This window comes from Podarcis bocagei, assembly GCF_964188305.1.
Source record: "Podarcis bocagei genome assembly, chromosome: 6".
NCBI classification, from domain to species: Eukaryota; Metazoa; Chordata; class Lepidosauria; order Squamata; family Lacertidae; genus Podarcis; species Podarcis bocagei.
The window spans coordinates 53121018-53144377 of NC_138130.1; the positions used below are offsets into that span (position 1 = coordinate 53121018).

Consider the following 23360-nt stretch of genomic DNA (forward strand, 5'->3'; position numbering starts at 1 on the left):
TGAAACTCATTTGGAAGCAGAGAAGGCTGCTGATAGCTCTCAGTGCTCTTTGACCATGCCGCTTTGAGTCTGTGATACCTACGGAAGGGAGAGTGAGATCATCCTATCCCTCTCAGCTATGGATGGGGAAGAAATTTGGTTCAGTTCACATTTTAAGGCAAATTTGCCCCAATGAATCCTTCCTGAAATGACACAAAATGCAGCCATCCTTCAAAAGGGGCGCTTCTCCAAATTTGGCAGTGCAGTTCTCCAGCCAAGTCGTTCATACAAAAATTCATATGCTAGGAGAAAGCATGCGTAAAAACACGTATCTTAGTGAAAACAGCATCCCAAAATGCATTATAGTAGGGAAAACTGCTAGCAAAAACATGTATATTATGCAGAACTGAATTCAAGCAAAATTCAAGCTAAAATGATGAATTTTCCTGAGGTGTTTATACGTGTGTGTGTGTGTGTGTGTGTAAATGTGGAGAACTGAAGTTACGATTGTAAAAATGAGAAACAGGCTGCATACGCAACCATACATTTAAAGCACATTGCTTCCCCTCCTCATTGTAGGAATTGTAGTTTATTAAGGGTGCTGGGAATTGTAGCTCTGTGAGGGGTAAACTACAGTTCCCAGGATTCTTTGGGGAAAGCAATTATGCTTTCAGTGCCTCATGTGGATGGAACGATGGAGAGAAACCAAAACTGACAGATTTACTCACCCCTACCCTCAAGACATATGCACATTGTTAAAGGTTAGAGCAGATGAACCTGTTGTTTCTGAATTGATCTGGTGGCAAAAATAGATTAGGAAGAAGGAACTGGATAAAATTGCCATAAATCGTAAGGGGGATTTGGAGGTCTAAACTGAAACTCAATTAGTGTAGCCATGGCAGTATCTCTGTTATCGATTATCTCGCAATATACAGTCTCTGTTTTTATTTGCAGCTGTTTGAGTTATATTTTAAGCCGATTGTATGGATTTGTCATGGTCTGTGGCAAGCACAATCCATTTATTGATGATGATTACCTGACTTTTGAATTAGCCCTCTCACCAGTCCCTTGGTGGTCTAACTGGGATGTTTCAACCCATTTTCCACTTGCCTGGAACATTTCATAAGGTTGGCTGGGAGCAATCGCATCATGTGCATTTTTACTGCATTGTGCATAGAAGAGAACTAATCAGCTCTGGCTGCCTCACAGCTGCTTTGGGATGCAGAACCTTTGGAGCTCACAGGCCAGTCTCATTCAGGAATGTTTCCAGGCTGGCTTTCCTTTTGCTTTGCTCAGGACTTATGGAGGGGAAAACATCACAAATTACTATAACAAGCGGTAGGAAGAGAGGACATGTAACAAAAGGGTCAAGGGTGAACATCCGCAGCTCCCTAGCTATGCCACCTGCACTGTGTGAGTGGCATGAAACAATGACTCCCCCCCTTCCACCAGAGCAATTTCCCCATTAAAAAAAATTAAATCTAAATGCAATTCAGATTTTATGTGGGCTATTTGCTTTAATTGAAATGCCCACATGAAGCCTGAATGCCAAATGGCCCACATAAAACCTGAAAGGAACTGCTGCAAGTTTGCAGAGGGCTCCTCATTCAACACATACCATGCTTGTTGAGTTAGATCAGGAGTCAGCAAACTTTTTCATCAGGGGGCCGGTCCACTGTCCCTCAGACCTTGTGGGGGGCCGGAGTATATTTGGGGGGGGGGGGATGAACGAATTCCTATGCCCCACAAATAACCCAGAGATTCACTTTAAATAAAAGCACACATTCTACTCATATAAAAACACCAGGCAGGCCCCACAAATAACCCAGAGATGCATTTTAAATAAAAGCACACATTCTACTCATGTAAAAACATGCTGATTCCCGGACCATCCGCAGGCCAGATTTAGAAGGTGATTGGGCCAGATCTGGCCCCCGGGCCTTAGTTTGCTTACCCATGAGTTAGATGGTTGGGGTGTTTGCAAAGGGAACTGTAATGCGTTTTCTTAAGGTGCATCACGTGCCTCTGTGTGCCTGTCCTGTTCATGAGTGTGTGGGCACAAGGGTGTGTGGGGTGGCAACACCAACTGAGGTCATGTGGTCCCCAAATGGTTAGCCAAAAGCGAATGTAGCCCTAGGCCTGGGGAGTGGGAGGTTAGCCACCTCTGAGCTAGACAGTATATATAGCAGAAGTAATTTCAGGTTTTTACATTTTTCCAAGGGGAGGGTGGCGGTCATCCCTCACCCTAACCCCAAGGCTTCATCCTGTGTTCCTCCAATAAATTTAGAGTAAAAGGGGTGGCAGGAAAGGAACTAACTATAGGGTTGTCCAGCACTGCCCACCAAGGGTAGCATGCCTTACTCCAGGAGGGAGATAATTGGCACAGGAAGGAACAACTTTGTTGGCTCAGCCCACATGATCTCCAATTCTTAGTTTACCAGGGAGTGGTAATATTGAGCTAAGGAGGCATTATCTAGCATGCTGGTCTGTGACATAATAACCAGCCCATAGTGACTAGTCAAGCCATTCTGGGCTCTGGTGAAGTCTCTCCCTATAACAGAGAATGCAGCAGGATGTGAGCTGATGGATTCCTTTTGGGTAAGTCTTAGCTTATCCTGCATAATGTTTCAGATATGTTTGTGAATATGTTTGGGGTTTTTTTAAAATAAAACACTCAAACTGTATCTTCTTACACCATCTATTATATACTTGGAGCTTCACCAAGAAAAGGAAATAAGTTTCCAAGTTTTATGTGGCAACAGATTAGTGGAAGGGTGAAAGGTAGCTGCTTAAAAGCATAATTATCTGTTTTGACTGCTTTATAATTGCTACATATGAGGCACTGTTTATAATTCATTTCATTATTGATTTCAGACCTCCTGGTGGTTAGAAAAAGAGGCTGTTTCGATAAGGTGTGCCCTATCTGTGGTTTCGCACACATCTGATAACAATAAAAAAGTAGGTGGCAGTCCAATGATCTGCGTGTTTATTTGGAAGCACATTGCGGTTAGTTTGACAGAGTTTACCACCAAGCTGGGGAAGTTGCCAGTAAGAAGGCATGCAGTGCACCAAACAGCAATCTTGGGGGCTAATCACCACCATCATCCAATGAATGCCATGAGTATTAGTTGTTGTATTTTAATTTTATTCTTCTTTTCAATGTGGCGGGCAGGACCTAAGGCTTTGAGCCTCCACTGTTAATATGCCAGTGTGTGATGAACCACAGAACAAGAAATGAAGTTGGGGGGTGTGAATGTCTGGGAGTCAATAAATTAAAGGTGAATAGATTTTAGGGGTCTAAATGGGAGATTGAATTGGGAGGGTTTGAGTGGAACCTGAATGTTGTGAGGATTAAACTAGCAGAAAGTGGATAGCCATGGGAGATCTGGTGGGCTCTGAATGTTTTAGATAAAATTTATTGAAAAGAACTTTGTTGGTGGGTTGGGGAAAATATTTGGGAGCATCTAGATGGGCTTTGAATGGTCTGGTGTAAACTGATTGGAGGGGAACTGATTTTGGACTTTGGAACTCAGACGCAGCATTAAACTTGCCCTCAGTTTATGATTTCGTTTCAAACAAGTAACCAGCAGATGCCTCTAGGACACTGACAATAATGGCATGAAGGCACCTTGTATACCCCTCAGTCAGTGATCTACTGCCCCTGATCATGGTTGGCAATATTTTGCTATCATGATGTTGAAGCCAGAGAGAGCCATAATGGGGATTTCAACTGAGACGTTACAGAAAGAACGGGTAAGTTGAGAGAGAAACAGTTAGCTAGGGAGAGGCAGAATTAGTACTGAATAGTCTATGACTTAGGGGACTTTAATATAGTTTATAGGAAGGGGGAGGCTGCAGTTAGGAATCCAGCTACAGAATAATGAACCAATGCACCCTAAATGTGCACACTCTTCTGGCATTCACATCATCTTTGTAACAATTGGACAAGATGAGATTTTTTATCATTCATTCTGGCTACAAATTCTGATTGACAGGGTTATTTGCTCCCTCCCCTCCCTCTCCCCCATATAGGTTAATGAGGTTGTAAATTAGGGAGACAACATAATCTGATTATCATATATCATAAAGCAGTCGCATGGCAGAGCAAAGCATAGTGGCAACATTTACAGCTGCCTTTCATGGGAGAGATGAGCCAAGCATCCAGAAAGCGGTGGAAATGGAGTCAGTAAAATCAAAGCAATATGGCGTTTTCTGTTGAACGATGATAGCCATTGAACACTACAGCCCACAACCATCTCTTTACATATTGCCAATTCAAATTCATTATTGAACACAAGATCTAAGCCAAACACCTGCCATTTAAAATGAGATGACATGATGCAAGGAAATGCAACACAAGGACAGGGGGCTAATATAAAAGGAAAGTTTCATGGTGACGTTCATATGTAAATATACGGGGGAAATATGGGGAAAGTTGTGTACTGGATTTAACAAAGGAGAGAGGGAAAACAAAGAAAGATTTATTCTAGACATCAGATAGATTTTTGCAGTTGAATTACAGCAATAACTCCACAACCTTTTACGCACAGAGAACCTTTAGTTAACCAGTGGGTTTCCCCTCTCCCCTATTATTCCATATATCCAAGTGTAGCAGTCCTAAATGTGGATCCTGACAGCTGTTTAAAAATTGTGGATTTGTGACAGTTACATATCTTAATTAATGTCTGGAAGAATAAAGGATGTAATGCAATTTATTGTTTGCTACATAAGTCATTCTGAGCAGCACCTCCATGGGATTCCTGACTTAAAACCTCTCGGCCTTGGAAGTCTAGCTGCCAAATACCACAGCAGCTGAAAAAGAAATACTGAAGAAAGGACAAGGGGAATTTCCCTCTGGTGTGACTCAAATAACAAAGCTTATTTAGCTAGTTTCCACCCACTGCTGTCTTTGTTCCCCTCCCGTTCTGGGTCTGCAGCATGCTCTGAAAATTTTCCAAACAGATGGTATCTCATCTCCACGAGGCATGAAATATTCTCCACAATAGCAGAATTTGGCCCTTTAAATATCATATGTAAAAGTTGCTTGCCATTTTAATTCCTTGTCAATTCTGAAAGGGAACTAAACATGGCACTATTAGAGGTACTGATGAATGGCAGCATTAAACAAAAAACCAACCTGTCACACTTTCTTTCAGTGCAGTGGAACGTGAGTATTATTTGCAATCAGAGAAGAATCTTCTTCAAAATCCTGTGCTTTTCATCTGAGCAAAAATAAGGAACTTGTGGGTCAAGTCCCAAGGCTAATACAATGTTGTAAGATAATAAAGGCAGTGATCACTCTTCGTTTATCATGAAAAGAGCAATTCAACATGTAATAGAGCATCTCGGCTAGTCTCTAAGGAGCGTTGGTGGAATATCAATCTTTGGTTGGATTATGTTCATGTTTTCCTATTAAAAGGTCCAGATTTGCTGTTGAAAATCTCCCCTTTGAATGCACAAATCTCAGAGCCAGCTCACTCAGCCAAACAGTTGCTGCATGAAAATGTGGGAAGGTGGTTCTGTACAGAGTTCAGTGCATGGTGAAATAAAGTGGCATGTGAGCCACTTTGCAGCACACTTTTGTGAGTACGGCAGCCAATGGTGCAACAAATGTAAGTTGCAGTAAACTGTGTGTGTGTGTGTGTGTGTGTGTGTGTGTGTGTGTGTGTGTGTGTGTAACAAATTCACTGGACTCACATTTATGTTCTTAACATGCCAGTTGAGTCATGTGAATTGGCTGTTCATATTACTGATATCCATCTGAGATGCATTTTCCAAACACTCATTTTAACCATCCTTTCAGTGTCAAATATTTTAGCTAGGGACTGTGGTCATATAAGCCAACATGCACCCTGACCTCCTGACTAACAGAGACTCTGCTTCACTATATTACTAAAGTCAGAGAAAAGCATCAGAAGCCTGTAGACAACACTTTCCCAAGTGTCTTTTTTATATATATAAAGCCATTACTGTTTAGAAATTGCAGATCTGTTGTTCCTGAGCTGCATGCCAGCACTACATGCTGGATGTAATGAAGGCCCAGAAACATCCCACATGGACTATAACATAGATCAAATCCAGGGTTCACTGTACAGATTCATTCACATAAATACTAGACTTAGGCCAAGTTACTCCAGTAGGCTGCCATTCTTCCCCATTTCCCCACTAATAAAGTGCAGACCAAGACAGTGGTATTTGTCAGCTGCAAATATACTACACACCTCCTTCAGGAAGCTTGAGGTTAATTACATGGAATCACAGGGCAGTTTCCCATCTAGAATTTGCCAGTATTAGAAATGTTTAGCGTTCACAGTTTTGTGTGCTCTCAGACCATGCCCTGGACCCAGAAGGCTCTTTTGGTCTTGTTTAAGCAATGGAGAACAATAAACATGAATATGAAAGAGCAAGACTGGCAATGGTCAAGTGCACACACACAGACACACACACACACACACAGAGAGAGAGAGAGAGAGAGAGAGAGAGAGAGAGAGAGAGAGAGAGATGGATGCCTCCACATTAAGAGCAGGATGCCAGCCTGCAATGGTCATCCATTGAGCCCTGTAGAGCAACATCTTTGGCTGAAGCAGTCAACACACCATCAAGGATTGCCTTGCTGAATATAGTGAAGGACCAGCTGGGTCCAGAGTCAAGTGAAGCTTGCCCTACCTGTCACAATGTGCATGCTCCACCACTGGGCTTGCCTCTCTTCAACCAAGCTCAGACAGCCACCCTTTGTAATCTCATGAGCATGATGGAGCTCACCAGTCTTGCTTGTTGCTTGTCCCCACCCAGTATCTGGTGATCAGAGATGCACTGTCACCAGGGACATTGTGAGGGGGTGGCTCAGGGGTAGGCTGAGCCCCAGGTCTTTTGCACTGGCCCACAGATCTGCTGCCCCTTGCCCTAAACATTTCATCTTTTTTTAAAAATGCTTGCTGTGTAGTTAGGCCTACTGCAAAGTGCTGCACTAGTGAGACCCACCACCATATTAATTTGCCCAGAGGGAAATGCACGTCATGGGCTTCCACTCCACATCTGTTAAGTTCCTACCAAGGTCACTAAACATGGGGGGGCTCTATCTTCATCTGTCCTACCGAGATTAGAATCCCAATAGCCGATATCATTAGGGAAAGGGCCATGGCCTAGTGCATGCCAAAGGCTGCAGGTTCAACACACAGCATCTTGAGGGAGATCTCCCCTGCCTGAAACTCTGGACAGCTGCTGGCAGCCAGCAGAGACAAAACTGAGCTAGAAGGGCCGATAGTTTGACTCGGTATAAGGCAGCTTCCTATGTTCCTGTATCATTTTTTAAATCTACACCACTTTGCCCTACAAAGTCTCATTACTATCTTCTCCCATTTATAGACAGAAGCTTTCTCTAAATTCTTGCTTGTTGTTAATCAGTGTGGACCTTGTCAAGCAAAGCTTCAAAATCCTACCACAGCGTGCAACTAGCCAGAGCCAATGTGATAATGTCTCTCAATTTCTTTATCCTTGCCAAAAAATGTTCCTATTTTCTTCGCCAAAACGGATAATCCACACAGCCTTTTTTAGAAAGAGAGGAAGGAAGGAAGGAAGGAAGGAAGGAAGGAAGGAAGGAAGGAAGGAAGGAAGGAATCACTGTGAATTCCACATGTCCCCCTCCTACTTCAAGCAATCTAGCGTCTGTCCTCCTTTGCCTCAGCTCAGAAAAGAAAAAAAACCTGTTCCCAGGAAACGGAGCGGGTTGGTTGCACACGCAGTAAAGTTTCCATTTAGTCTCTTCCAAGCTGAAAAGGAAACAATCTCCCCTCTTTTAAAAAAAAGTGGTCTTGGGGAGAACCTGCCATAGCTTGTACTTCGTCGGTTCTGCACTAGATGGCACTGCGCGAAGTTTTATCTGCTCTTGTTTTGTTCCAGCGACTGGAAACCCAGGCTGGGATCGAGCGGAATTCATTGAAGCTGCGGGCTTTCGTGACGTGTCCCTGAGCGCTCCATTACTTTGCTCGCTGCCAGCGCTTTATTGTTCTTGCTCCCCTCCGATCTTCTTCTTCCGCCTCCCCACCTTCCCTCGTGGTGCCCATTTGATGCCTTCGCCATCCCGCTGAACTCTGCCTGGGCGACCAGCGGGCGCCCGCTCAACTCCAGCCCTCTCGCCCGGCTGCGCTTGTGGAGGAAGCCCAAAGGGATTCAGAGGCAGGTGAGCAGCGCGCAGGATGGGCGCCGCGGAGAGCAGCGCGGGACCGCTGTAGACGCGGGACGCCTCGCCGGCCCTTGCCTTGGAGACGGGCATTGGCTCGAAATCGACCTTCCATCCTCCAGTGAGCGACCAGCCGCCCCAGAAAAGCCACCCACCCGCGCCCACCCTGCTCGGTCTCGGAGGGAGGAATCATGATCGAGTGAGCGAAGCCGTGCGCCGAACAGGTAGGGCAATGCAGCTTTCTTCCTTCTCGCCGTGCGCGAAGCCCAGGAGGGATCCAGCCCTAGCTCCTTCCCCCTCCGCCCTCGCCCACCCGAGCAGATCCCGTCCCAAAGTTGTGCTTTTTGGAGACGGAGGTGCCAACAGCATGGCGACAAAGGGACGGTCCGTTTCGCATCCTCTTCTTGGTTCGCCGGTGAAAACCTGGAAAGGCTTGGCGAGGTGGTGGAGGGAGGCTTGAAACGCAGCCGGCCACTTCTTCCAGATCTGTTTCTCTCTCCCTTTGGGTCGGAACTCCGGATATGTTGGTGGAGAAGGCTGTGGGGAAGGCGTGTGTGTGTTGTGCTGTTGAAGGAATCAATTGTTCTCCGATCCTGTTTACCAGAAAGAGAGGGAAGGGGCGGGTATCTTCGTTGGCTTGGTTTCTGTCCATGCTGCCAGATGTGCATCGGGAGGGGAGCAATAATTGGATCGTAAAAGTCACCCAGCCCCGAGATCCTTGAAAGTTGTGGCTCTCTTCTCCCTTCCCTGGCAAAAACCTCTTGGCTGAAATCAGACAAGTTACGAGGCTGTGGTGGATTTTTAAGAATAACCACATCTGGAGAACCTATTTGGACCTATTTGTTTGTTTACTAAGAACAAATGATTGCTAGTTTGTTTCATGAGGATAAGGAGACAAACCATGATCTAATTATGTAACTGAGCAGGGTACTTAATCCCACATTTCAAGCTCTGGGAGGCTGGCGTGGGAAACAGCAGAATGCTCCAAATAAAGACCCGCATGGCAACATTCAGGATATAAGGAGAGAATATTCCCACGAAGCTTGAACAGGGAAAGGCAGGGCTGAGAGTGCCAGCTGAAACCCGTGGCAGGATTCTGCCTGATTTCACTGGCGCTGGATGGCACCCTGAATTTGCATCATAGCAGAGCAATGGTTACAATAGAGTGGGGGGTGTCATTAAAAGAACAAGGCATCTGTGGCACTGTGACGCAATGTCACACAGTCATGCAGTGGCACCCATTTCCCTCCTGAATCTTTTGAGGAGCAAGAGAGTTCTGTGATGTGCAAAGCAGCAAGCGAAAGAAGTATTTAGGCTAATGAGGTGATGCCTAATTTGTCTTGCTCGAAGGAACAGAGCTCACTATCACCATGGCGACCCAGGGAATATTAACTTCAATTCCATAGAACATGTGGGGTGGGGGGGGTATCTTTGCCAGTTGTAAGTGGGGGGTGGGGTGGGATAATGAAAGGTTTGCTGCCACTGATTTAGTAGAGAAAGTTTGTGGCTTTGGGATGATGTCTTGCAGCAAGATCAAGTTGCCGTCTCTTAAGCATGGGATGCAGAAACCATGATCAGCACCGTGGACAGTGCAACATGGAAAAGCCACTCGATTCAGCCCTATGAACGTGGTGTTGCTTCTTGAAACTTTCCCAACTCTCTTTGGTCAGTTTAAAAGTTAGCATTCTAGTGAAAGGTGTGAAGTGGGGGGAGAGAGAGGTTTATTGTACATATTACAGCATGCAAGTCCCTTTTGCGGGGGGGGGGGGTTAATCTGCTTTGTGCCTAGCAGTGGAGCAGCATCAGAAGAGTTCTTGGGAATGAAGAGCAGCTCCAGTAGCTGGAAAGCGGAAACAATCAAGCAATTTTAGAAAGTGATAGGAAGAGAAATGGAGTTGTTTTTCCCATGCTGGCTTATCTCTTGAACTTCTCAGGGCCCAAGATAATAGTGAAGAAATTGTTTTGCGGCATGTACTGTGCCAACATAGCACAGTCTGCATAAAAAGCACAGCTCTGCCCCAGTCTGGAAGATGAAAAGGGTATGTGGGTACCACTTAGTTAAGTTCATGAATGCCCAGAACTGCAAAACTTACATTTTGCTTTTATTTGGTAGTTGTATAGCAATGCCACTAATTGAATGGTGCTAAAATTACAGGTCCACTGGGCTAGGAGGGACTCTAATGTGTTCTAGTCTTAAATCAATTCATCTGGGATGGGACAGAAACTCTCTGTCCAATAGACATCACATCAGAGTTGCTAGCATTTATATTACACACTCCTACAGGTAGAAATCTTGAACCGTCAAAAGTGTGCTATAGATTAATTCCTAAAGAAGAAGGATCACAAATATATATATATATGAAGTGTGAAGCACTAATTAAGGCTTGCAAAGAGCCTATGTATGGTTCCCCAAGTGTGAAAATGGAATAGAATCATAGAATCTTAGAGTTGGAAGGGACCAAAGGGTCATCTAGTCCAACCCCCTGCAATGCAGGGATCTCAGCTAAAACATCCATGACAGATGGCCATCCAAGCTCTGTATAAAAACCTAAAAGGAAGGAGAGTCCACCACCTCTCATGGGAGTCTGTTCCACTGCTGAACAGCTCTTCCTGTCAGAAGGTTTTTCCAAATGTTTAGTCGGAATCTCCTTTCTTGTAACTTGAAGCCATTGCCTCAAGTCCTACCTTCCAGAGCAGGAGAAAACAAACATGCTCCCTCCTCCATGTGACAGCCCTTAAGATCTATGAAGATGGCTATCATAGCTCATGTTTTCCAGGCTAGACCTATCTCGTTGTTGTTTGCCCCCTTTAGGAGTTCTAACAGACCTTTTGAAGCAATAGACTTCAAAAGCAACAAACCCATTCTCATTCCGGAGGTTTACTTGTTAACAGTTACAGACATAACATCCTAACAGAGCAATCCTCTACTCACCTCACACACAGATCAGAGACACATTGGTGCTATGCTGGCAGACTGGCTTAATGGCATCAAACGCAGACTCAGCCTGAGAGGGAAGATGGGGAAACACACAAGGAGAATTTTTTTTAAAAAAATGCATAAATGTTTCCAGGATCCTGTACCCACTACTAAGGGACTGGGCTGGCAATGGAGCCCAAACTGACATCCACACCACATCCAGAGAAAGCTAATGACTCCTGCACACTTTTGCCTGTGACATAAGGGTGGAGTGAGTAAAACATGGGAGACTTCTGTAGCAGTTAGGCATGACAGCCCGTGTTCCCCCTTCCCTTGCTTAGCCACATGGGATGCTCTGTTCTGGTACTCCCAGAACTTCCCTCTGATATTTGGACGAAGGGTGGTATACAAATGTAACAGATCATCAGCATGAGCATCAGTTGTTGGAGTGGAATTTGGTATTATGTGTTTGTGTGTGGAGGAAGTCAAGAGCAAAGTACCTTTTAGAGATCTAGGCATAGATGTGTTAGCAACGGGCTCAAGTTACCATGCATCTAACGAGGCTAGCCTGCTTTGTGCAGAGTGCTCCCTTTGTGTGCAAGGTGCCCTTTCTCCATAGTTTCTCATCCCCAGAGTTCCCTTTGTGAACCCTTAAGGATGTGCAGTATTGGGCCAGAGAGAGATAATCCCAGACACAGCATCCTATCACCTCAGTTATTGTCTCCCTGTGTGGGGTTTATAGACTGATGGTAGTGTGATTGGGTGCTGAGTTACATCATAACCTGTGCTTTGTCACTGTGACATGTGTGGGGCCATCACTGATGTGGGGTTAGCTATATTTTCAAAGAAAAAAATCTCACCTCATTGAAATCAGTGGGAGGAGTTGCACTGTCCATGAGTCAAAGAGGTAGAGAGGATGCAGCATAAATGTGCTCCAGCTGCGTGCTGCCACCCATGCGCCACCCACAATGCTACCCTGTTTAGCCATTTGACCAGCATGACCTGTCATGGCAGTTGCATATCAGATGTTCCTCCAACATTGCTGTGTCCCTGTCAAATACTTTAGCCCCCTCATTCAAGGATTTTTTCAGTACAGAATTGTGCCCTGAATATATTCAAAATGAAACCATCATTTCAGTGGAATAGCCCATGCTAAGTTGGTGTCCTCCAGACAGTGGCAGACCTTGGGGTCTCAAATTTCAGCAGCGCCCCCTGCCACTTGTGCCCTATTCTAAATCATAGTTGCCACGTCCCCTGCAGCACCCCCAAGGCTCCTCACCCAGGGTGACCAAACCGGTCACGCTCTCCTTAATCCACCTCTGCTCCAGACTGGGGCTGATGGGTGTTGTAGTCCCACAAATCTGGAGGGCAACAGATTGGCAAAGCTGCAATAGTATTTTATAGAAATAGAGAAGGTGGGTGGAATGGTGGGCATGTCTGGGGGATTGCAGCTACAGTCTGCAAAGCAATCTCATTCCAGTACCACAGAAATCTAAATAAATCTATGGCCACACCTACTCCAGGCTTGGCATCTTACAGATAAACTAAAGGGCCTTCTGGCACAGATTAAACACTGAATGTCAAACAATTGTCAAATGACATATGCAATTGGATCAAAGATTACAGCCATAATCCTTCGTACACTGAATTTGGAGTAACTTCCAAGTAACTCTGCCCTGGGTCACTCAACAAAACTGTTTGGTTGGTGACTGCTCTAAAGTGGTTACAAGAAGCAGGAGATAATAGGCAAATAAATGCTCTTCATGCTTTTCCAAAGCTCTAGTGCGTAGTCTGTTCTGCATACTATTTGAGAGCCTCCCTAAAATACAGCCGTGTACATAAGTATCATTTCACATTGACATTGCTAGTTCTATTTCTGTTTCTTGCTACCATTATTTCTCTCTATTGTTAGACATACAAGACAATCAAGAACAGAAAGGAAAACAAGAAAATAATAGTGTTCATTTAGGAAAGAAATCTTTCGATGAGTCATTTTGATTCTGTTCCCTGTGCAAATGCATGTGCGTGTTTTGTTTTGTTTTTTTACATTTCACAAACACACTGTCTTTTAGTACTTTACGTAGTCTTCAACAGACAACAAGCAGTAAATACACATTTTTTGTGGAGGGGAAAATAAATTGAAGATTTATATACCTGGAGAAAAATTTAAAATATGTATTTGTAATCAAATGTCTTATTTTTATAGGCATTAAGTTATCTCACCCTGTAACTTAGTGAAAATAATCTAAGGGGCGGGGAGGGAGGGAGAAAGAGATGGAGGCGGCAATCAACCAGGAACTACACATGTCCTTGTCTCTCTGAAGTCTGTAGAAAATAATGAATTCTGCAGAATATTGCAAGTAGAAACTCCAGATTCTATGACCAGATTATAGTGTATATATTAGTTACACATAATGCTGACAACAGAATATACATTTTTTCAGATCATGGAATTTGGAGGCAATGGTGAGGATTAAGGTGATAGGAGGAAACAGGATTTAAAATGCATTTGGGCAGCAGAATCATAAGGAAGAATTACTGCATCTTCTCACTGTCCACAAGTGCTTGTCTATCTGTGACTGCTGACCAGCTTTTCCCAATGAACTCTGGTTTTTCTGTGACACCTTATGCAATAGCAGAATGATCGAGCCCGGAGGAATGTTGCTTATGCCCCGTCAGTTCTTCATCCCACACTCTGCCGAGACCAAAGAATGCAAGTCAACGTTTTGATTTGACTAAAATCAATGTCACACAACAGTCCTGATCATCCTCAGAAACAAGCACAGTCAACTGGGTTGGTGGGGTGATGAAATGCTCACATCACACACAACAGCACATACCTCAATGCAGTGCAATGTCAGGATTCCTGGGGGTTTTTCCCATTTGTACCCCACTCTTCCTCAAAAAGACTGAGTAGCTTGCAGATGGTTCCCTGGTAGTCTCACATCCAGGCAGTTGCCAAGCCAGGTATGTTCATGCTGTCCAGCACACTTGTGTAAATACAAGATTCAGTTCCTTACAGCAATATAAATTTCTGCACCAGCATAGCTGGTATAACCAGTGCTTTTTTTTCTGGGGGGACGCAGGGATACGCATACCCCTAAACATTTTGTGAATTTAAGTTTGGTCTCATTGAGGGGCAGTATTTCAATATGAATAGGAAAATTAGAATATCCCTAAACATATTTTTTTTTTTGGGGGGGGGAGCACTGGGTATAACAAGGGAAGGAGCAGAGGTCAGCAAAGCATTTAACCACACCAGATCCATACATTGCTTTGGAAGGGAAAATTGGCCAAAACTTAGTTGTGGGGGGTGAGGGGTTAAGGATTCATCTTCTAGCACTGTCACGGGTACTAAATCGCTACTGTCCCTCCACATAAACTAGGTTGTTCCTTGCAAGAAATAAAGAACCAACAGAAAATAGCCCCTTAGGCAGATTCTGGGGCCTAAATCTCTCCCCAATCCAGTCCAACATATGGACCTAAACCTGCCAACCAACAGGACTGGGCTGCCCCAAGTTTGAAATTGATATTGCTAGCACAGTTTGTTACTTCCTTTATAGACAGCTAACAGTTTGCACCTCAAAGGTACTGGGAACATGAAACTGCTGTCTGTAAGCCTAATTATTTGGTACTGAACAGCGTGTCTTCTTGTGTATGAAAGGGGTGGGTGGGAAAGAGATAAGACACAGCAGCTAAAAATATTGGTCTAGAAGATATTGGTTCCCATGGCCTCCCTCTCCATAGAAGCTTGAAAAACGAGAATGAAAAAGAGCCATCATAAGCATTGATAACAAAACTGTTCAGCATATGTGTGAGTGTTTATTGTTACATAAGCTAATAGTCTAATAATAAAATTATTCAAATATAATTTAAATGCTATTGAAATGGAGGAAGAGAGGAAAGAAATTGCTATAGTCATCCAACCTCCAAACTAAATGAATTCACTGACACTTTTTTTAAAAAAAGAATGTTTTTGATAAGTCCAGCATTTTAACTTGCCAAGATAGGAATCATATTTTGCCCTCCTACAGATGTTCAATTCTCTTGTCAAAACGAAATCTTTTTACACTGTTCATTCAGTGAGAAATTTGTATTCGTTTCTGGAGACAAATCACTCCAAAGACAAAACAATTAAAATTATGTCTGAGAAACAGATTTCCTCTCGTCTACAACTCTTAAGAATGCCCTGATATCGGATGCTTGGCCAGATGAGAACTAGATGAAAATTATACTCTGTTTCAGCTAACTATATTAATCATGTCTGTGTAAGGGTCAGATGGCAGAGTGCACCATTAAAACATCACACTTACCCAGGAATTATTTCCATGTTTTGAATGTTAACCATCTGAAATGAGAGGTAAATGTTACTTCCTATTGAAAGTAATAATAATAAAGTAAGCTTTGCTTTGAACAATTTTAGTATCACAAGCATTTGATAGAAGGTGCTTTAATTTTGGTTTTTATTATCAATTGCTTATGTTTTACATCTTTAATTAGCTTTTATTGTTTTATTGTTTGCGTGTATATTTTTCAAAATATAATAATAATAATAATAAGAAGAAGAAGGTTCTGTTGTTAGCCACCATGGAAATACTCAAAGGAGAAGTATAAGTAAAATAAGAATAAGATAAATAAAATAAACAAACCAATTTATTACAATTGGTGAGTGGTAAGAAGAGCAGGCAAGTTGTGGCCCCTGTAGCAACTTTCTGGACAGTTTATAGACAGTTTCTACCATCTCTTATTATCTCCTGTGAAATGCCGGGGGGGGGGGATATGCTCTGACCAAAGCTATATGAGCTTCTGTGACATTACATAGCCCATATGTTACTGTTGACGTGGCCTGAATGAACCTGCCTACTGTGATGACAGGAGAAAATAAGTTCCCATGGGAGCAAGAAGCTGTGTCTTGCACACAGGGATTGTTAGGTGTTATGGCAAAAGACTGCTCTGTAGTGAAGGGACTAAGTGGGAGAGAAATTACCACCTCAGGGAGAAAATACCATACTCTTGTCTCACCACAAAATTGTGGGAGACAAGAGTAGGGTACTTTCCTACAAAATTCCCACAAAATAGGTGGGAGGCTGTGCCACAGCCAGCAAATCAGCATAGCTTTTACTGGGATGGAAATTTATTTCTTACTTATTTAATGCATTTTCATTGTGCAATTCAGGCAAAGAAAGGAGGAGGGGGCATCAGGCCACTTACAAATGTCAAGACAGCCCTCAGGCTCACAATCTAAAAATACCCAACACAAAAGGGAAATGGATTGGGAGGGAGAAGGGGAAAAAACTCTGGCACTATATTGCAATGATCAACTGGAATGAAAATATTTCAAGGTGGAGAGAAATCAAAAGTTTTGACAGAGCTGACAGACATGCCATACAATTCCGTCTCTGCCCCTCTCCTATATGGAATGAATGCAGTAGATCAGGCATAGGCAAACTCTAGCCCTCCAGATGTTTGGAATTACAATTCCCATCATTCCTGACCACTGGTTCTGTTAGCTAGGGATGATGGGAATTGTAGTCCCAAACATCTGGAAGGCCAGAGTTTGCCTATGCCTGCAGTAGATGATAACTGAGGAAGGAGCCTGGTGGAGCCAGTGTTTCAGCAGAGCAGATGGAGAGGCCTTGCAATGGGTTTGGGGGGAAAGCAAGTACCAATGGCAGGTCATTCCAGAACAAAAGTGGAAGTAGGTGAATGAGGACATCCAAATCTGGTCCTAAGAGAAAAAACAGCCTGCAGATGCTCAGAACAGAGAATGCCTTTCCCTCTCACCCATAGATGCTGAGTGCCTTCTTTCCTGCTGAATTTCCCATAAGTTTCTTCCTACAGAAACAATGATGTATAGATTGAAAGAAGAAAGCCGAAGGCTGGAAGGAGAAACAAAATGAGAAGAAAAAGAGCTGCTAATTCAATGGTGTAATCAACTGTGTTCTGCAGTATTTAATCAGAGGATCCCTCCATTCATTTATCCAGCTCAGGCTTCTGCTGCAGCATTGCAGGACACCTTCTGGTCCCGTTCCCCACCCCCACCCCTCCCCATGAGGAGGAGAATTTTTTCAGACGCATAAGAAAAAGGGAAATTGTGAGGGCCATTTCACACATTACACAGAAGCATACCTGGGTTTGCCGCTGCAGATCCGTGTCACAGGAAGCAGCCGCCAATTATGGCTTAGACACGCTTGCTGTTGTCACATTCCCACCTTACGTATTTACATCTACTGCCCTAAAGCTGCTTGTGAAACAGAACTGTGTATCAACCCTTGGTATGTGGTTCTTCCTAGATTTAACCCTATTAAGGGCCCTTTCAGTTCGTTGAAATTTAAGGGCCAAAACAGATCTGACAGAGGATATAATTGGTTAGGCTCTCCTGTGGTTCTTACGTTGCTTATGAGCTGCCCTCAGAAGAGCTGCTTTGAAGATCAAGAAGATGGTGCTCTGGGAGACGGTGAGTCACTTTTTCCTTCACTGCCCTTTTCCAGATATGACCTCTACTCCACCAATACCCTAAGCATCTGTCAATGTGTTTTCTCCCTAAGCAGCTCTGGGGAAAGATTTCTATAGGCTCCTTGACTTCTCTCTGACCTAGCTGCTTGGGGGAAAGATCCATTGCTATGATATAATTGTGTGTCCCTGTGAGCATTTTGGTTGGGGAGAGCCTGGCTGAAGGGGGACCACCTCAGTCAGAAATAGCAGGTTGCTCCCCTTCCCCATCCTCTATGGACCTGGCTGAGGCCAGATCCATGCCATGCATCTCCAGCACATGTGTATGACATTCCCCAAAGAATCCTGGGAACTTCCCCCTCACAGAGCTATAGTTCCCAACTCCAAGGGTTCTTTTGTGGGGATTAATATGCTTTGGATGTGATTTAAATGTATAGTGTTGATTGGCCCTAAGAGGGCTCTGGGGCATTTCCTGCCAGATCCTTTTGTTCCCAGTCTGCATGGGAGAATCCAGAAAAATGAGGATGGGGTCCAGATGACCTCCTCTGGTCTAGGGTCCTGTCTTCTGGTGAGCCACAATCGCGTAGCTGTGGCCAATAAGCCAATAAGCCAATGCCTTGATCATTGCAGTTGAGGGTGTTGAATCCAAAGTTGTTCTTCTATTTGTGGAAGGAGTTTTTCCCTGAGTAAAAGGACCCAGTAATCTCATCTGGATCCAGACCTGGACATTGTGTGATCATCCCTTGGTCTCCAGCCATCTGTGGAGGACAATGAAGATTCCAGCTTCTTTCTTGCAGGATTATGTTGGAGAGGTTGTAGTGAGCAAGCATTAAAAAGAAAAACCTCATTTAAAATATTATTTCCCTTTTAATCTTGCTGTATTTCGATATCTGAATATAAACTGTTATTCAAGGCTCATGTAGTAACTTTGTTTTGTGCTGAAGTTCTCACTGGACAGAAACTTGCCGCCCCCCCCCCCCAAAAAAGTCAAAGCTTAAGAGAAAAGATTTTAGGGGCAGTATTTGTCTCTAGGTGTTTTACACTATATTTTGTGAATAGTTCTCTAATTTGGGCTTTTGCCTGACAGAGAGGAAACCTAGCCTAGCTTTCAGGTTTTACTATCTAGAGAAAAGGTAAAAGGTAAAGGGACCCCTGACCATTAGGTCCAGTCATGACCGACTCTGGGGTTGCGGCACTCATCTCACTTTATTGGCCAAGGGAGCCAGCATACATCTTCCAGGTCATGTGGCCAGCATGACTAAGTCGGTTCTGGCAAACCAGAGCAGCACACGGAAACGCCGTTTACCTTCCCGCCGTAGCGGTACCTATTTATCTACTTGCACTTTGACATGCTTTCGAACTGCTAGGTTGGCAGGAGCAGGGACCGAGCAACGGGAGCTCACCCCGTCGCGGGGATTTGAACTGCTGGCCTTCTGATCAGCAAGTCCTAGGCTCTGTGGTTTAACCTTGGAGCCACCTTAGAGAAAAGGTACCTGCTTTTAAAAAGCCTTTTAGTTTATATGATAGACAGATGGCAATTAAGATGCAGAAAGTCTTGTTTAGTCGCTACCAAACAGGGCAACTGAATTGCTGCGGAAATGGTCCCTTAATAAAGGCATGAGATCTCCCCCGACTTTAATTTGCTAGTGGTCGTTGCACGACAGCTTTCTAAAGAATGGAAATCAGTTCCATCAGCTGTCATCCAGTGTCATTTTGCTGCCGTGTTATAAAGCTTTTCATTGACTTGTACTGACATTGTAGTAGCTCTGCAGGAACTTCTGCTATGTCCAGTCAATCAAAGAGGAGAAGCAATGTCAGGACCTCTACACAGCTCTTGCTAGTTGCCTTTGGCTTCTCCCTGTCCCCTTGCCACAGTAGCCTCTGTCTAGATCACTCTGAAGATGACACTGAGGACCAGCTCAAATTTATACACTTCCTTCTGTATTTCATTGTGCAATCTGTCCTGGATGTCTTTGTCTGCAGCAGAAATGTTGATTCCGTGGCTCTGTCAGTGTCATTAGACTACATTTCCCATCATCCCTGACTGTTAGCCATGTTGGCTGATGGGAACTGAAGGCCAATACCATCTGAGGAGGGTCAGGTTCCTCATTTTTGGGCTACAAAATTGCCTGGAGATAATTATTATATGCTGTTGTTTCATTATACTACTTTTGTGGCTTGGAAAAGGTGTTATGCTGGTAGTCTTGCATATTATTCAAGGGTGTGTGTTATTTTGTAAATTTTCTTGTGGTGCTGAATTATGGTGCATTGTGTTGTCTTTATTCTATAGTCCTCAGCTTCCTTGACCAGGAAATTAACATGGACCGTAGGTATTGATAAACCTACCTTCAATTAATTTGTCAAATCCCCCTTTTCTCCAACTCAGAAGTCATCATCACATCTTGTGCCAGCAAACCCCACAGTGTTTGACTGACTATTAAGTTAAGCATGCATTCTGTGAAGACATGATTTCTTTTGTCCATCAGTTTCATTAGATAATCCAGAATTCTAGTGTTATGAGAGAAGGAGGTGTTTTTTCCCCTCCCTCTACCCATCATCATTTTAGAAATATCTTTAGTTGTCTTTTTTCCTACATTAGAGATGCTTTATCCTTCTCCAATCTGAGCATTTTGGCTGCCCCATTTCTGCATCTTTTCCATTTCTACCATATTTACTGAGATGAGGAAATTAGAGATGTAAAAAGCATAATGGCATTTTTCCACCCCTTTTTTCTGATTACCAAGCACCAATTTTGCCTTTGTCACATTCACTGAACACTGAGTTCACATTTTCATTGAGATCTCCACTGTGACCACAATATGGTTGACCCGGTTAGTCACAGTTCAGACACCATCAATTTATATGTTGTATATTCCCCAATTTGCATAGTTTTACACTGAAGTTACACTGGACTGGATCTAACTAGCCATCTTGTTGCCTAGTCAGCCAGTGGAGAAATCCTGTTGCAATTCTTCACTCTCTGCTTGGGTTTTTACCAACCTATTTCCATATAATCTGCAAACCTGGGACCCTACGAGCCATACCATTTTCATCCTGACTGCAGTCCATTTTTACACAAAATACTTTGTTATTTAAAGTAATGTCATCCTGCTCTTCAGCTCAAAATTATTCCCAGAGCAGCTTACAAGGATCCATAATAATACAGTCGCTGATCACAGGTTGACAATGTAAAAGAAATGGCACAAAAGGAAATGGAATTGGGAGGGAAGAAGAAAAGGCAGCGGCAGGTGCTAGGTCTTGGTTACAAGGAGGAGGGAAGTGAGCTCCTTGAGCTGGATGGGGGGGCAGGCTGGCCTCCCCCTTGCCATTTTGATATTCCCTGGAGGCAAGGGAAGAAACCTAACAGTGATCCTCCTTCTTCCAGCCAGTGGTAGAGGCCAGAGTGTGCTTCCCTTCAGCTTTGCAGTCCCTGGGACAAATTAAATATCACCAGCTCCAACACAGGGCTTTGGGACAAGGGGTTGTGTGGAATGCTTTTCTGCTTCTGCAAGAACTGTCCATTTAGTCCTGCCCATTCAACCAATACGTGACTCTCGTAAGAGGAGCTGTCACTTAACCCCCTGGCTGTAAACATTGCAGGTGAGGGATTTTATCGGAAGCTTTTTGGAATCCCAAGTATGTAATGTCTTTGGGTTGAGAATATGTTTGTTCCGTATATTACGGACCATCTGGACATGTTGTCCTAACAAGCAATCCAAGGCAGGTGACTGACTCAGGAGGACTCATTTTAATTGCCACACTCCCAAGCTGAATTTGTGTTTGTGAAATGGTGCGAATTGCTTTGGTTCTGCTACTGCCTCCCTCCTCCTCCTCCTCCTCCTCCTCCTTTCCCTCTACATGCTGTGCTGCTGCACCATTATATAACCAGCCATGTGTGGAAGCTGCATGCAAAAGCTTAAGAGCCAAGATTAACTTGTTAGTTCAGTGCAACAGAAGCAGAGCAGGAAGCTTTTCTTTAAAATATAAGGAGGTGGAAGCCAGCAGCCACCCACTGACCTTCGCTCACTGTAATGTAATGATGTTGGCATTCTGTAGGATTGATATCCTGCTGCCTGACATCTTGTGCCAGTATTTACTAGAACCACAATATTCTTAAATCAGAAGAGTATGCTCTGCATGAAATAGAAAAAGTGGCAAGACCATGTTCTGACATAATCCCCCTGATTTTGATGGACCATGTGGTGGTCAACAAATCAGTCATAAGGATAAATTAATTTTCTGGCCAATTTAAATGTTTTCCTCAGTTCATTTAAAATAGGATTTCAAACATCTATACAGTGGTACCTCAGGTTACATACGCTTCAGGTTACATACGCTTCAGGTTACATACGCTTCAGGTTACATACGCTTCAGGTTACGGACTCTGCTAACCCAGAAATAGTGCTTCAGGTTAAGAGCTTTGCTTCAGGATGAGAACAGAAATCGTGCTCCAGCAGCGCGGTGGCAGCAGGAGGCCCCATTAGCTAACGTGGTGCTTCAGGTTAAGAACAGTTTCAGGTTAAGAACAGACCTCCGGAACAAATTTAATACTTAACCCAAGGTACCACTGTATTAACACTGTTGAGGATGGCATTTTCAGACCAGAAGGATGCTTGAGGGGCCGAATAATCACTCTGAAGAATCACTAAGTACACAAGAATGTTCAAAGTACAGAAATATGTCATTTTTCTGGGACATGGACATTTTATCCCACAATAAAGAACTTCACTCTGATCTACCATGCATGCCCACTCAGAAGTAAAGCCCAATGTCCAACAAGATTTGCTCCCGTGTAAGTGTGTGTAGGACTGCAGCCTGCCTTCTTTCAAAGCTTATGGGAGATGTTACCTTTTTAACATCAACCTCTTACTGATAAGGATATATATGTTTCAGTGTGGTAAGCTCCTCTCCATTCCTCATTTTACTATTTTATTAGTTATCCATTTAAAGCAATTTTTTGCTGCATTCATTGCCAAAGGCACCCAAACTAATGCATGGTTAAAATGTCATACAAACCTAGTTTACTTTTTTCATACTCATGATTTATTTTCAAACTTGGGTTGCTCGAAGCAAAATCATCTTCCTCCACCCAACTCATATTTATTGTGTTCTCCTGTTTCTTCCCTCAGCTTTTCTTATTTTTGAAATGAATTGGCATTTAGAACATGAATGACATGCAGCACCATTCTACAGTATATATGTCTACCCAGAAGGAACAGGGATATCAATGGGACTTGGCGCCAAGTACATGTATAGAACAGGATTGGGGAACCTCAGGCCCAGGAGGGCTCTTGAGGCCTCTCTGTTTGGCCCTCAGGATTCTCCCACATTCTTTCTTGGCCACCCACCTTCCCCAGACCATTTCCTTCACTGGACCTGGCCCATGCCATCTTTATGTGCTTTTGTCTGGCTGGAATGATTCTGTGGACTGTGATCATTCCTCTAGCTTGCTTGGATGGAGAAATTTGTGTGCATGCCAAACCTTTGACTTTCATGTTGGGTGGGATGTAGCTTACCCTACAAAGGTGAAAGCACAGGCATTGCTGTGCTCGCTTTGACTCTGATCTTGCCCACCACAGGCTTGCAAAGGGCCCTGGAAGGTTGCCCATGAGGGAATTTGGCCTTCAGGCTGAAAAATATTCTCCACCCTTGGTGAATAGGACTGCTGCCTTGCAGTGCAATTGTATGCATGTTGGCTCAGAATTTAAGTCTGTATAAGATTCCTATGCTTCTAATGTTGCCTACTTCCTAGTAAGCATGTTCAGGATTGCAACCGCCATCGATTACAAATGAGGAAAAGGTTTTGTAGAATATATTGCATGTGCTCTTGAT

General features: G+C 43.7%; 1 protein-coding gene across 2 annotated transcripts in view; it reads left to right on the forward strand.

The window, feature by feature from the left end:
- The first annotated feature begins 5628 nt into the window (after positions 1–5628).
- Positions 5629–23360, forward strand: part of KCNJ6 (potassium inwardly rectifying channel subfamily J member 6) — a 116657-nt gene continuing 98925 nt past the window's right edge. For both annotated transcript variants that reach the window (XM_081198789.1, XM_081198790.1), the window contains exon 1: positions 5629–8382. The gene's annotated coding sequence lies outside the window, so the exon portion shown is untranslated. The remainder of the gene's footprint in view (positions 8383–23360) is intronic.